The following is a 15,871-nucleotide window of genomic DNA, read 5'->3' as shown; positions in this document are numbered from 1 at the left end:
AATAAATACATTTTACGAAGAAGAATAAAAGTGCAGTCGAAAGAGTCAAACATCGGTACATTCTTCTGTTAGCCAATCAAAATTAAGATGGTTCATGAAATGAATTCGTAGCGTACTCATAGAATTAATTGTTTGTAAAAATCAATTAAATTAACAGCTTCTAATATATAAAAAAGCCAGAGCGTTTTGGTAACGCTACGTTCCAACAATGGCTTTTAATTCATGTTGCTTAGCAACAAAAGTATATCCTAATATTGTTGTTAGTCTATGTGCTAAAAGTATGAAATGAATTGTATATTACAACAAAAATGGCAAAACATTTGTTGATTTCTTAATCTAGAGTCTATGTTGGCTGAGGAATTTATCATTTTATTGAAGACGTTGATGATATAAAAAAAATAGCTTAATTCAGAAACGATTTTTACTTTCGTAATAAATTTCATGCACCTGGCTCTAAATCCACAGTACATCTTTACCTTAAGTTATCATAGCAACACTCACTACACTTATAAGGTTTCACGGCCTCCTAGTACTCCAGTCACTAAATCTGTAACAAGCAGACAGTAATCGAACCATTCTATCTGGATAACGAATCGTGATATGGCGTGACACACACACTGGTTTTATCTTGGTTATGTAACCACCAAAACAATGGTGTCAACTAATTTCATTTAGGTGACATCGTTTCAAACTGATTTTATAAGCATTATTAATGATTATTAGTAATTAAAAACAGATAAACGTAATTATAGTGTGAACGATGTTATCATTACCTCTTGCAGTTGATGTTCTTACAAACATTGGTGTTTGTTTAAAATTTTTATGCATTGAGTGAAAGAGTAATTACTAACCAATAATAGACAAACAATAAATATTATAGTCGGTGCTCCCCAGTCTGCGGACTTACAAACAAAAAACCGGGTTTCGATAGCCGTTGTGGGCAGAGCACACATTGTGTAGCTTTGTGCTTAATTCTAAACAAACAAACAAAATTATAGTTGAAATATCATTGTATTTAGAACTTGGTTATAAAAACAACCTTCTTATGTATGTTGAAACACTGCATTAAATAGAACAAGCAAACAAGTAACGAAAAACTTTTAAAAACGATTAAATCATAGCTAAGTTTAATTTATTTTATTTTTGTCTATCAACATTCTTCTACACTATGCACGTTCATGTGTTGTTATGTAGAAATGATACAACTGTCATCACCATTATCTTGTTTACATCGATTTCAAATAATTGACATCAGCCATCCATGCCTTTACTTCCATTTTTGAAAATGTTATTTTTCCTTAAATGTATGGTTACTCCAGTGATATATTTATGGCAGCAGTTATGGCAAAACTCGCAATACGTTAGTAACTATGGGCAAAAATTATTCCTCAATATTTACAGACTATCGTTACACATTCTGCTTTGTTTTGAAATTTCTGAATATTAAAAAAAAGGTATTTTAAAGCACATGCATAATAAAAAATATGTTGTATTATTCAAGGAATACATCATACATATTAGTTCAGAATGTCATCTGTAGCTTCGTAAATTATCAAGAACTTTTGTCAAGAATTTCTATGAAAAGAAATATGCCCTTAATAAATTGTCTTTCGTGCGCATGCGCATCGCCCTGGATATTCAAAAAGGATGATTCCTCTCATTAGAGTGTCTAAATACTTCCAGTAAAGTTAAAGATATTAGTCACGAAGTGTTAGAAGACCGCGGCCATCGTAATTTACTCATACTTGTGTGGCGTTTCGATAATAGCTCCTAGTAACTGGAGGTAAACCTAATAAATTACACAGAATTTCGACTGCTGAACTAAGCGACTGCGCGAACGGTTATCAATAAAATAACTCTATAAATCCGCAATAGCGGTGTTCCAGCTTCAGTTCAGTGCTAGGCAGTTATTAACCTTTGATTAGTGATGGCGGGAAAACTGAGAACACCACGTGTGAACAGATCTCTAGATACCATAAAATTGACTCTTATTATGAATATATAACGACTTGGGTGTTGTCTAATTGTTTGTATTTTTTTTTCTAGTCTCTATCAGTGGGAAGGTTGCTAAAGTACGAGACGCTATCTGTTCTCGAGCATATAAATTGACCAATTAGCATTGGCCTATTTGAACCTTCTGGTTCCTTCCATCTTCTCATCTTTAGCTGACATTCGTGGTTGATCTTATTTACTGAACATTTTATGGGACGTAAAGTTACAAGTGACCTCAGAGACGTAAAATATGTAACCAAATGCACTTTGCCGTGGTCGCTCTAAGCATCCTTTGCCAACCTTCCTTTCAACTTCTGCAATATAACACATTTGTGGGATCACAGAAAACTCCCGACACCGTAATAGATGGGCAAACATTTTGTTATTTACTATGCTAATTAATTCATATAACTATTTAATTCTCAAGCAATCGAGGAGAGAAGATAGTATCATGTAGTAAATGCTGTTGCACGTAGTCTTTGTACCGCAGCTGCTTGGGAATTGAACGTTGTGTGATCTGCTTTCTGATCTGTGATACTGCATTCCGCTAATATTTATAGGCAATTTCTTTTCTATCTTTTGTAAGACCACATGACAAAAGATTTACAACGCTTGACTAAGGACGAGCATGATAACTTATCTGTAAATCGGGTTATAATATTCATTACCCCCTGCTCTTGACCCAAAGAACGTGAAACTTTCAATGCAATAATTTATTTGTTTGTTTGTCAAAAGATGAGTAATACACGACTTATCAGATTTCTAGTAAACTTTATGAATCAAAAAGACAAGCAAAGGTCGAGGTCAAGTATAAAACATTATCTACAAATTATGCTTTTGTTTCACTGCACAACTACTTGGATATTAGAGTAATGGAAACAAATATATGAGTTATCAAGTTAATATCATTTTACATTTTAACTCTAGACACGCATTTAGAGCACTTGGCTTTCAAAGTACAAAGGATGTTTGTCAGCGTTATTATTCTGCTAGTGGGTACTTTAGGATTTGTGTGCACAAACGTTTACAAACTTAATACTTCCATGGAAGGTGATCTGTGACGTAGAATTGACTGGTACACCAATCAACCTCCCAGATGTAGTTTTAGGTGGATAACGTTGAACGAACTGTTTTCTTACACATAAAATGAATAGTGAATTTTCTGAGTTCGCTTACAACAATACAGATTGGATTCCATAATCTGAAGTAAACTCTACACATAACGTTTGGCCAGGAGAAGAAAAATAAAGTTACCTGAATATAGATTTAAAACACTGTAGATAAAACTAGATAGTAGAATACAGAAGTACGTAATCATGAAACTGGAGAACTACAAGTATGATAAGGAAACTTTCGATCAATCCTTGGGTATGTTTGTGATCATTTTAACATACGGAAAAACATGAAAAAGGATTAGAGGTTCTATGAAATTTAAAGTTTGGCCTTTTCATCTATTTCTTTCTTTATGTTGAAGTCCTGACAGAAATCGTTGATTAATAAATCAACAAAAGATCGGTGATAAGAAAAGTATATTTTCTCCGAGTCATTACGCATGCTGGTTACTTAATGACCAGTGGCATCGCAACCAGAATGTGAGGTAGTCTACCACAGGAGTCTTCGGAACAGTAGGGTGTAATCTTGATTGCATCCTGCAACTTACGACCCTGGAAGCTGAGATTCAGTTTGGAGAAGTACAGTTTGACAGAAAAGACGTGGTAACTTCTACGGAGATGAATAACTGGGTTTAGACGTTGGCAGGAAGTCCATATTATCTAAATGAGTTTCAGATAGTAAATGTATTTATTTAGCGAACCTATGTAATTATTAACAACATTTATATCAAGTAGGAGTAATATGTAGAACTAAGTAAAATGTATTACATGGATTATTGAATTTATTAAAATGTTATCGAACAATAACCTGTACACTTTTAGCATAAATTTATCAGTATAATCAAATAATCTTAAAAAAAATAGTTTTATATATAATAACAGAAGTTTTGATTTCTACGAAAACGTATCTCAGGTTCTGACGAATTTGTTTAATTTTATGAAGAAGGAAACACCAAGTGAAACTGGATTATCTTTGTATATAATTAAACACAAAGCTACATAATGGATTATCTGTGCTCTGCCATAACGGATATCGAAACCCAGTTTTTAGCATTGTAAGTCCGCAGACATGCCGCTGGAGGTAGAGAGCTCGGAACCTTTACAATCAAAAGGTTGAAATAGAGAAAAGTTTTGTGAAGTGGATATCTAAAATACGATATGTACCTAGCTTTGTGAAGTGGATATCTAAAATACGATATGTACCTAGCTTTGTGAAGTGGATATCCAAAATACGATATGTACCTAATTTTGTAAAGTAGATATCCAAAATACGATATGTACCTAGTTTTGTGAAGTGGATATCCAAAATACGATATGTACCTAGTTTTGTGAAGTGGATATCCAAAATACGATATGTACCTAGTTTTGTAAAGTAGATATCCAAAATACGATATGTACCTAATTTTGTGAAATGGATATCCAAAATACGATATGTACATAGTTTTGTGAAGTGGATATCCAAAATACGATATGTACCTAGTTTTGTGAAATGGATATCCAAAATACGATATGTACATAGTTTTGTGAAGTGGATATCCAAAATACGATATGTACATAGTTTTGTGAAGTGGATATCCAAAATACGATATGTACCTGCTAAACATAAGAATTTACAATGTGTATGTCAACATTTTAATTTTTCTCTACTTTAAATTAGTATTCACAAATTAATTTTACAAATTTTGGTTTATATTTTTTAAACGCCAGCTAGCGTTGACAAAATTAATTTGATTTATTTGATTTCTGCCCCTTAGACATTAGTGTTAAAAATAATTATAAAAAATATGATTTATTTGCTTATTAATACCCTAATCATACAAACTAAAATATGCTTTTAGTCCTTACCAGGGAGTACACTAACCATTTCTATGCAGGGATGGTTCATATTAAAGCAATACAAAAGTCACTTTTAACTCTGGTGTGATGCTAAAGTAAACGATGCTATTATTCCGAGAAATCAACTCTTTTACATTACACGTGTTTTTTGAAAAACTTGCGCACAGACATTACGAACCAATAACAGGTGAAAATTAGACGACAGTAACATGTAGAATACTCGACGCTTTGTACACAGTACAATTGGTGTCTTTAGGTAGCAAACCCATATATTATGTAAAAGGTTAAGAAGTAAAAATAATAATACACAGACAGGTAAACAGAAGCTAGATATGATAAGCTATGTGGCATAGCCGTTTTATATCCGAATTGTATGCCACTTTTCAACTATCTGGATCGTCCCAGTGTCTAAAACTGGCGAGCTGCCAAAACAAGAGTTCGTGTTTTCGTTCATCACCAACTTGCTTCATTAGACCTAGTATTTACTTTTTCTAGCAGTAACTATAATTTTGTCTTTATTTGATAGAGCAAAACAGACTCTATGATCTCTCACTAACTATTTTATTATTATTCTATGCAAAATGCATAAAGCTTTAGTATACATTCTATAACCTACTAACCCACGTACATCATCTTATGAAGAAACGAAAGTAAATAAAATTATATGACTCAATTTCTCTCAATACATCAACCACACAAAGTGAAACATGTTTTAGTCCTATTAGTGTTAATACATCAACCACACAAAGTGAAACATGTTTTAGTCCTATTATTGTCAATACATCAATTACACAAAATGAAACATAATTAGTCCTATTAGTGTCAATACAGCAATCACACAAATCGAAACATGCTTTAGACCTATTAGTATTAATACATCAATCACAAAAAATGAAACATGCTTTAGTCCCATTAGTATTAATACATCAATCACACAAAATGAAACATGCTTTAGTCCCATTAGTATTAATACATCAATCACAAAAAATGAAACATGCTTTAGTCCCATTAGTATTAATACATCAATCACACAAAATGAAACATGCTTTAGTCCCATTAGTATTAATACATCAATCACACAAAATGAAACATGCTTTAGTCCTATTAGTATTAATACATCAATCACACAAAATGAAACATGCTTTTGTCCTATTAGTGTCAATACATCAATCACAAAAAATGAAACATGCTTTAGTCCTATTAGTATTAATACATCAATTAAAGAAAAATGAAACATGCTTTAGTCCTATTAGTATTAATATATCAATCACAAAAATGAAACATGCTTTAGTCCCATTAGTATTAACACATCAATCACAAAAAATAAAACATGCTTTAGTCCCATTAGTATTAATACATCAATCCCACAAAATGAAACATGCTTTAGTCACATTAGTATTAATACATCAATCACACAAAATGAAACATGCTTTTGTCCCATTAGTACTAATACATCAATCACACAAAATGAAATATGCTTTAGTCCCATTAGTATTAATACATCAATCACACAAAATGAAACATGCTTTAGTCCATATGTATATATTACTGGAATCGTTTAGAAATGTTTAAGTATTACAACTAGAATACATTTATTGATTCATACTCATGACGTCATTTAACAAAACTCCAAGTTTGGTTTTATATATATGTACTATAACCAATATATATAGGTGTATGTATTTACTGGATGATTTCATAAACGCACGAGCTCGTATTCTCTGTCTTAGCCATCTTTTCTACTTTTTGTATTTTTTTAGAAGGTGGACGCGTAAAGGTAGTTTTGGTTAGATTAAAATACAACGTTGAAATATTTTTAACTTCGGAGATTGGATGAGTAGTTTTATATACACGGAACTCTTGTTCTTGGCAACAGAACTACACGGACCAGTATGGCGAGGTGGTTAGGGCGCTCGACTCGTAATCCGAGGGTCGCGAATTCGAATTCCCATATCACAAAACATATTCGCTCGTTCAGCCGTGAGGGCGTTATAGAGTGATGGTCAATATCACTTTTTTTTTTTGAAAAGCATTTCAATAGTTGGCGGTGGGTGGTAATGATTAGTTGCTTTCCCTCTAGTCTTACACTTCTAAATTAGGAACGGCTAGCGCAGATAGTTTTCTTGTAGCTTTGAGCGAAATTCAAAAGGAAACAAACAATGGGCTATCTTTTCTGTCCCCTCAGGGGTATAAAACACTTGTATTATGAGCCTTAATATTGAAATGTTAAATTAAATTCGCATCTTCAACAAGATATGAAACATTAATAAATAAACTGTACCATACCTTTATTTATACAAAACGTTTATGCTAGAATAATTTTTCGTTGTGCAATTTGAGATATCCAAGAAACTATGTCCGCTACAATCAGTTTTCGCTTTCTCTGTTAAGCGTGATATATCCTATAACCTACGTGTAGGCCTACCAGTTTAGTGTTACCTTTAGCAGCTGGAGGTATCCTACAGTGTTATATATATATATGTTTTAAACAGTTACGTCTTACCTTTTGCAGTTTCATATATCTTACAGTTCTTGCCAATTTAACCTTACCTACCGGTTCGAAATATTCTAAAGTTTTTTATATTCTTTCACGAGTTTAGTCTTACATTACAGATCTTGAGACGTATTTCAATCTCGATATGCTAGTTTATTTTACCTCCTGCAATATAAAATATTTTAAATTCGATATGATTTGTTGAAAAACATGTGAATAAAATATTTTGTTCGCTACTTTTATGTTTATTAATATGTGTTTGTCGGTGTTTAGGTTTCATTGGGGTCATAACTATCTACATTTGATGTCTACCATTAGTGGCTGCTATATGCGAGTACAATTTGGTTGAGAAATGTTTTGATATACGTTGAAGCGAAAACGATATATTCTCGAAATCTGTCTTCATGATGGCGGCGCTTTCAACCCTAACCATAAACTTTACTTAAAAATTGTTTTTGATCGCGATTATTCCCGATAGGTGAAGGAAAACTAAATCAATTTTAATTTTATATGCACAAACTGATGAAGATTACTTTAGTATGAGGCTTTCTAAGAGTACACGTTGTGCTTTCTGTTATCTTTAAATAGAGCTGGGTATAACTAGTACAATCAATGATTTATTTGAATTTTTTGTTTTTTTACTGACTCCATTAGAGACTTATTGGGCAAGCTACTAACTGTATTCGAGTAGTGTAGTGCATAATATTACTTGTTATCTATGTTTCAGCATATTTCTAGGGTGGAGTTTCCTCACGCCTATTTAAACTATTGCCTAATTATATAAACACAGAGGAAATGTGTCGATCACCTGCGTGATGACGTCTAAATATATCTTGATTGGTGAAATGAATAACGATTGTTGATGGTTTAGGTACACGTGACAAGAAATTACCAACATTATATATACGTATGCAGACGACAAAAACACAAAGTTAAATTCATAAAATAACAGCGAAATAAGTACATCAAACGTAGGCACTTACACATGAGCTCTAGTTTCTTTTAGCTCTTCGTTCTGATAGTTTTTTTGTACTGAAACTCATTAACCTTTAGGGTTTATTCTCACTTCACTTTACGTGACAAAACTAAGAACAATTCTCTTCAGAGCTTTGTCGAACATGATAATCTTATTGGAAAGCTATCGCTATTTTTATTTTTTTATTTTGAGTCCTCGTAATTTTTTAACAACTGGTTTGTTTTGAAATTCGCGCAAAGCTCCTCGATGGCTATTAGCATCACGAATACATGATACATGTAGTCCTATGAATACCTTGATACATGTCGTCCTATGAATAGCTTGATACCTGTAGTCCTATGAATACCTTGATACCTGTAGTCCTATGAATACCTTGATACATGTAGTCCTATGAATACTTTGATACATGTAGTCCTATGAATACTTTGATACATGTAGTCCTATGAATACCTTGATACATGTAGTCCTATGAATACCTTGATACATGTAGTCCTATGAATACTTTGATACATGTAGTCCTATGAATACCTTGATACATGTAGTCCTATGAATACCTTGATACATGTAGTCCTATGAATACCTTGATACATGTAGTCCTATGAATTTCTAGTGTGTTGATAATATCTGATTAGCAATACATCAAAACTTACTCAACCATTACCATTATTATGGGAACTAACCTGGTCTGATGGTTAGAGTGCTTGCCTCGCAATCAGAAAACTACGAGTACAAATCACGTTATCGAACATGATCACCCTTCCAGCCGTGTAGATGCTATTATGTGACAGTCAATCATATTTTTGTTTGGTAAATTAGTAGTCCAGGAGTTAGTGGTGACTGTGTTGATTAGTTACCTTCCTCCTGATATAGCATTTCCAACTTAAAGACGACTGAAGAAGATAGTTCTTGGATAGCTTTATGCGAATTTACACAAAACAAGCCAACTTTATGCCTTTTCCCACACAATTGTATATTAAACTAAAGCAAAATAAAATTTGATAAAATTAATGACAAACCTTTTGATTTAAGATGTAGGACACAATAATCTGATTTAATATTATTTATTATATTATGATTATTACAGAAAATTTACAATTTACAAGTTGAAAACAGAACTCAATACAGCTGTTATGTTTTTAAATCATAAATAGTTATATGTTTCACTTTGATGTTATCCATAACTTCTGACAAACTGAATGATAATCACCAATCTCTTTTCTCCACTCTTTTCGAGTTAACAAACTATAAGATTTCTTACTGGCTATTCACTCAAGATTACTGACTTACTCTGTTTACTTCGAATATGGAACATCTCTTCACTATATGACATTATCATAAACCTCCCTTTATAGGATTATACATTCATTTTGATAGAAATATACTTATGATTTCCAAAAAAAACCTTATCAACATCTTTGTTAACCAAGCTTTCAACTTAGTGAATAATAGTGTCCTGTTTCACACTGAGTTGAATTACATTAAAGAATGCCTTTGTAATACTTCTTTCCCTAAACTCTGTGTGAAACAGTTATCAACAGAAATTTATATGCAAAAACGGCTCGTTTGGGTTGAGAAAATATTTTACATAGAAGAGCGAACAACGTTTCGACCTTCTTCGGTCATCGTCAGGTTCACAAAGAAAGAGGTAACTGACCGGAAGGCCCACCGCTAGTACAGCGGTATGTCTACGGATTTACAACGCTAAAATCAGGGGTTCGATCCCCCTCGGTGGGCTCAGCAGATAGCCCAATGTGGCTTTGCTATAAGAAAATACAATACTGAACGGAAGCTGACCACACTGTTACTTTTGATGTGCCAAATAAGGAAGTAACACTGTTCTTATACTTTATGGATAAACACTTGTATAGCATAATAAGTAAGAGATTTCACAAATGTTATCTGAAAGTACAACTCCACAGCATCTTTAAAACACAAAACTGACTGTTATCTGTGTTTATCTTTAAGCAAATAGTGGTCTTATGTAAAAGTTCTCTGTGGTACCTCTCTACGCATGCCTAAGCTTCAAACTTTAGTACATGGATTCCACTGCCAGGAGGCTTCAACAATGATAACAAGTTCATCGGAAGTTAAAAACTACATGATTCTGGCATCGGATAAAGCACGTGACACTAACGTATATAAGCAGCAGCTCAAAATTAATTCATAAAAAAGCAATTGGAAACCATCACCATTTTACTAAGAAAACCAACATTATACAATAGACAACAGGATGTACCTCTAACATTTAATCAGAGAATCATGAACCGTTATTGATGTACAATGTTTCTACATCTTTTAGAGCGAGCATTCACCCAAGTTTGTCCAACTCTCAGAGTTATTATTGTATAATACTTCTTCATCTCATAGAATGAAAAATTACCATAATATGTCCGTTATCTCAACACGGTTTTGTTGTTTTGGTGTTAACCATAACCCTTACCTTTCACTCAATGTTACACTTTTAACATGATGGTTTTTCCTGGATCTATGTTAATTGTCACCTCGACCTCTCTATCATTTTGTACTATCCTCTTCTTTTCTCCTGTGTTTCAACGTTAACCATCATAATATGCCCGGCATGGCCAGGTGGTTAAGGCTAAACCTAATGTATGCTCCAAGGCTCGTGAGTTCGAATCTCCGTCACTCCAAACATGCTTGCTCTTTCAGCCGTGGGGGCGTTATAATGTAACGGTCAAACCCACTATTCGTTGGTAAAAGAGTAGCCCAAGAGTTGGCGGTGGGTGGTGATGACTAGCGGCCTTGTTTCTAATCTGACACTGCTAAATTAGGGCTGGCTAGCGCAGATAACCCTCATGTATCTATGCGCGAAACAAAAAACAAAACCAAACTAAACATCATAATATTTTCTTTCACTTACTGATATCGACTTACTCTATTTAACTTTTTATATGTGTTAAAAATAACCCAATGTTTTTCCTTTCATGCAGAATTGCTTTAAAGGTTTCTCTTTAGAGAAACGTTGCATAATTCTTGAAGTTTTTCCATTCTGTGATTATGAATTTGAAATATCTTCACATAAGTTACGAAGCATCAAATAACTGATTTCCAAGGCTTTCTGTTTAATCAGTGTGGTTTTATATATTCTTTCTAGAAACAAGAAAATCAACTCTTCTCCATGTTTATTTTATTTTAATACTTTGTGGGTAAAACTGTACCATTATCGCATGAACGCAAATTAGCAACACCTTTGTAGTGTCCTTCTGAGAAATATATATATGCAATTACTGCTCACCCAAAAAATGTAATTCTAATAGCTGTACATTAAAATTATCAAATTACATATTAGTAATAATAAGAATATGGGACTGAAATATGGAGAACTTCAGGGTGAACCAGCTATATTGATTTTATCAATGTGTGAGTGAAATATAAAAACTTCAGGGTTAATCAGCTATTTTGATTTTAGCAATGTGTGAGTGAAATATAAAAAACTTCAGGGTGAACCAGCTATATTGATTTTATCAATGTGTGAGTGAAATATAGAAAACTTCAGGGTGAACCAGCTATATTGATTTTATCCATCACCATTTCATCCTACAGAACTATAGGAGTGAGCTATGGAACCTCAGGGTAAACCAGTTATGTTGACTCTAAGAATGTATAAAGGAAATACAGAAACCTCAGGGTAAATCATTTGTATTGATTCTAACAATGTTGAAGTGAAATACAGAAACCTCAGGGTAAATCAATTGTATTGATTCTAATAATGTTGGAGTGAAATACAGAAACCTCAGGGTAAATCATTTGTATTAATTCTAACAATGTTGGAGTGAAATACAGAAACTTCAGGGTAAATCATTTGTATTGATTCTAACAATGTTGGAGTGAAATATAGAAACTTCAGGGTAAACCAGTTACATTGATTTTAACCATGTTGGAGTGAAATATAGAAACTTCAGGGTAAACCAGTTACATTGATTTTAACAATGTTGGAGTGAAATATAGAAACTTCAGGGAAAACTAGTTACAATGATTTTGACAATGTGGGAGTGAAATATAGAAACTTCATTGGAAACCAGTCACATTGATTTTAACAATGTGGAAATGAAATATAGAAACCTCAGGGTAAACCAGCTATATTGATTTTAACCATGTGGTAGTAAAATATAGAACCTCAGTAGATCAGAAACACTTATTCTAACTGTGTTGGACTAGAAAATAAAGGTATTTTTGTCTTCATACTGATCTATACATCTGACTGTTACATGAAGCTAATATTTTTCTACATACTTGTATAAGATTTCTCTGCAATGATTTGTGATTATTTCTTGTAATTGATACTTGTGAATTTTAAACATTTAATCTGTTTATGTTTGATTCGTAAATAATTCTTGTTTATACCTGAGTATTTTAATGGTTTACCTTAGCTAATCCTCGATTATATCTTTTATATCCCTACCGCAATCTGACATGTTCCTCACTAATAAAAGGTTTTAATTCTAAGAAATGGTTTGTTGCTTTATGTTCCGTCAACGAAGTGTACCTGATGCTTTCAGTCGGTTCAGTCAATGTTTATAGACTCGCACACACAAAAAAAGGGGAAAAAAGTCTCTTTCTGTTGAGTTTAATCCTGTTTAATGACATCTACTAAACTTTACAGCACATCTGGTACATTCAAAATGTAATTTTGTAGTAAAACAGACGTCAGCCGCTAAGATTTTGTCTAGTTTAATGGATTTCAGCAATAGGTGACGTTGTCACGTGCGGAATTATTTTTATCAGTAAATCTAAAAAAACAACTGACTAGCTACAAGCTTGGTATAGGTGATTGGTATACACAAGCTTTAGATAGCAGGTATACCTAAATAACAATAAAAAATATTGTGGATTTAATTAATTATTCAGACGACGGGTATATCATTCAGTCTACAGGTGTAAAAGCAAATTTATTTATATGAAATGGTCTTATTTGCGAAGGTTGATAAAACATTAGTTCATACTAGTGAGGCCCCAGTATGGCCAGGTGGTTAAGGCACTCGTCTCTTAATCTGAGATTCGTGAGTTTGAATCCCTATCTCACCAAATATACTCGCCCTTTCAGCCGTGGGGGCGTTATAGTGTGACGGGCAATCATTCTATTCATCGGTACAAAGAATAGTACCAATATTTGACGTTGGGTGGTGACGACTAGGTGCCTTCTCTCCAGTCTTACACTGCTAAATTAGGGTCGGCTAGCGCAGGTAGCTTTGCCGCGAAATTCAAACCAAACCTAATTTTTGAGAACACTTATTGATCTTCCCTTATAATTGTTATTTCTCTCTATTATTCAATACTGAACATCTTTTATAACAAATTTTCAGTGTAAGTCAGTAAAACTCGATCATTCTCAGAGTTCGTATCTTTAAAACTTCTTACTAACTTTTTACATGGTATGTCGGCATCGCCTTACAACACCAAATTAAAAAAAACAAAAACCAAAAGCACAGATGTCCATTGAAGTTCCATCAAGGGACTTCCTTGGTACGTAGTCCAATGAAGTGAAAAAGTCACTAGTTTCTAATTTTGCAGTGTAAGACTAGATGAAACGCAGTTAGTCATCACCACCCACCGCCAACTCTTGGGCTACTCTTTTGCCAACGAATAATGGGATTGACCGTCACATTATAACGCCATCATGGCAGAAATGGCGAGCATATTTGGTGGGACGGGGATTCGAACCCGCGAACCTCTATTAATAAGGAACAATTTACGTCAGCCGTCCATGATTTAGAAACTATAGACTAAAGGAACATCAGCTAGTTAACACTACATACAGCGAACTCTTCGGGTACTTTAATTCAAAAAGAGGTAATAACTATGACATTATAACACATCATGGTTGAAAGGGAAGACATGGTAGAATTCGATTCACTATCCGCAGATTACAAGTCGACAGATGCTACCAATCATATTATTGCCAAGCCCGATTTTGAAGTTTGTTTGGAAGATTGTGAATCATAACCAACTTCGTATTCTTGTTGTCTTTTCATTATTTTGTTTATGATGTTGTAGATATGCTCTGCCTAGTCACAATGGCTATTTTGGGGTTAGTGGGTACTATTTCGCAACCACTAATTTTGTTGTGCGGTTGGAGACTTTGCTCCGTATTTAATACAGGGTTTTTGAAACCGCTGCTATATCAAGTTCTCTTTTCTGGGGGTTTATCTGCTTCGAAATGCCTTTCATAATACGACATTAGCAATTTTCATGAGTGAAAATATTTCCCTACAAAAAAAAATATATGTTTTCCTTCAGCAGTCTCATGCTGGCAACATTACATTTTTAAATAGTCGAAACTTGGAGTGAGATAAATATGTGGATTTTAAACAAATTACTCGTCTCTGCACTACATCAACCTCAGGATGTCTATAAAAATATTGTACTTTGGGATTTATTTTGAAAACCGTGTTTGTTATTTCATTGTAGCAGAATGATCCTGTTTAATCTACCAGAAAATTAAAAATACTGTTTCTGTTTATTATCAAGCACAAGGCTGCACAAAGAGTTAGCTGTGTTTCTACTTGGTTTATAGTAGTATAAGACCGCAGATATACCGCTTTGCAACTGGGGAAGGGGGAAGCAAGTAAAATAATTATCACTCATCTAGTTCTTTTGTGCAAGTAAAATAATTACCATTCATCTGGTTCTATTGTGCAAGTAAAATAATTATCATTCATCTGGTTCTATTGTGCAAGTAATTAAACAATTAAATAATTACCTTTCAGGTTATTTTATGTTTTTTGTCTATCACAACATGCAGAGAATATATCTGATTAGAAACACAATCGGGAGTAATCCATTTTGTGTGTAGTGTTTAGGAAACCTTATTAGTAATTATTAGTGTTAACAGCATTGATAATTTTGGTTAATTTTTTACCTTCAGTAACTATTCTAAGGTTTTTCATTCAAATTCTAACACCAACTTAGTAACTGCTGAAGATATATTTTGTCAACTTTTAACATAACTAGTTAAATTATTAATATTTTTTCCACTTTATTCATCTTTCGAGGATTGTAAGGTTAAAGATCAAAGGTTAATGATATCAGCTCTAACATAATTCAATAATTATCTTATTTTGTCCCTTTTTCCATTGCGTATCACGTATTTAATGATCGTGTTTTAGTATTAGATCACTTCAAACATAATTATGTCACTAGTTCTTCTGTTGTATTCCCTCATGGATCCCCTATCACGTGAATAAGAATCTATCTCTGGATGACACCAGTTCTAATATTTTGTTTACAATCTTTCCTTATCGACACAAGGTTACGTGGATAAGAATGTTAATATTTCCTTATCAACACAAGGTTACGTGGATAAGAATGTTAATATTTCCTTATCGACACAAGGTTACGTGGATAAGAATGTTAATATTTCCTTATCGACACAAGGTTACGTGGATAAGAATGTTAATATTTCTTTATCGACACAAGGTTACGTGGATAAGAATGTTAATATTT

The sequence above is a fragment of the Tachypleus tridentatus genome, chromosome 8, assembly GCF_004210375.1.
Source record: "Tachypleus tridentatus isolate NWPU-2018 chromosome 8, ASM421037v1, whole genome shotgun sequence".
In the NCBI taxonomy this organism is placed as follows: domain Eukaryota; kingdom Metazoa; phylum Arthropoda; class Merostomata; order Xiphosura; family Limulidae; genus Tachypleus; species Tachypleus tridentatus.
This window is presented reverse-complemented; position numbering follows the sequence as displayed.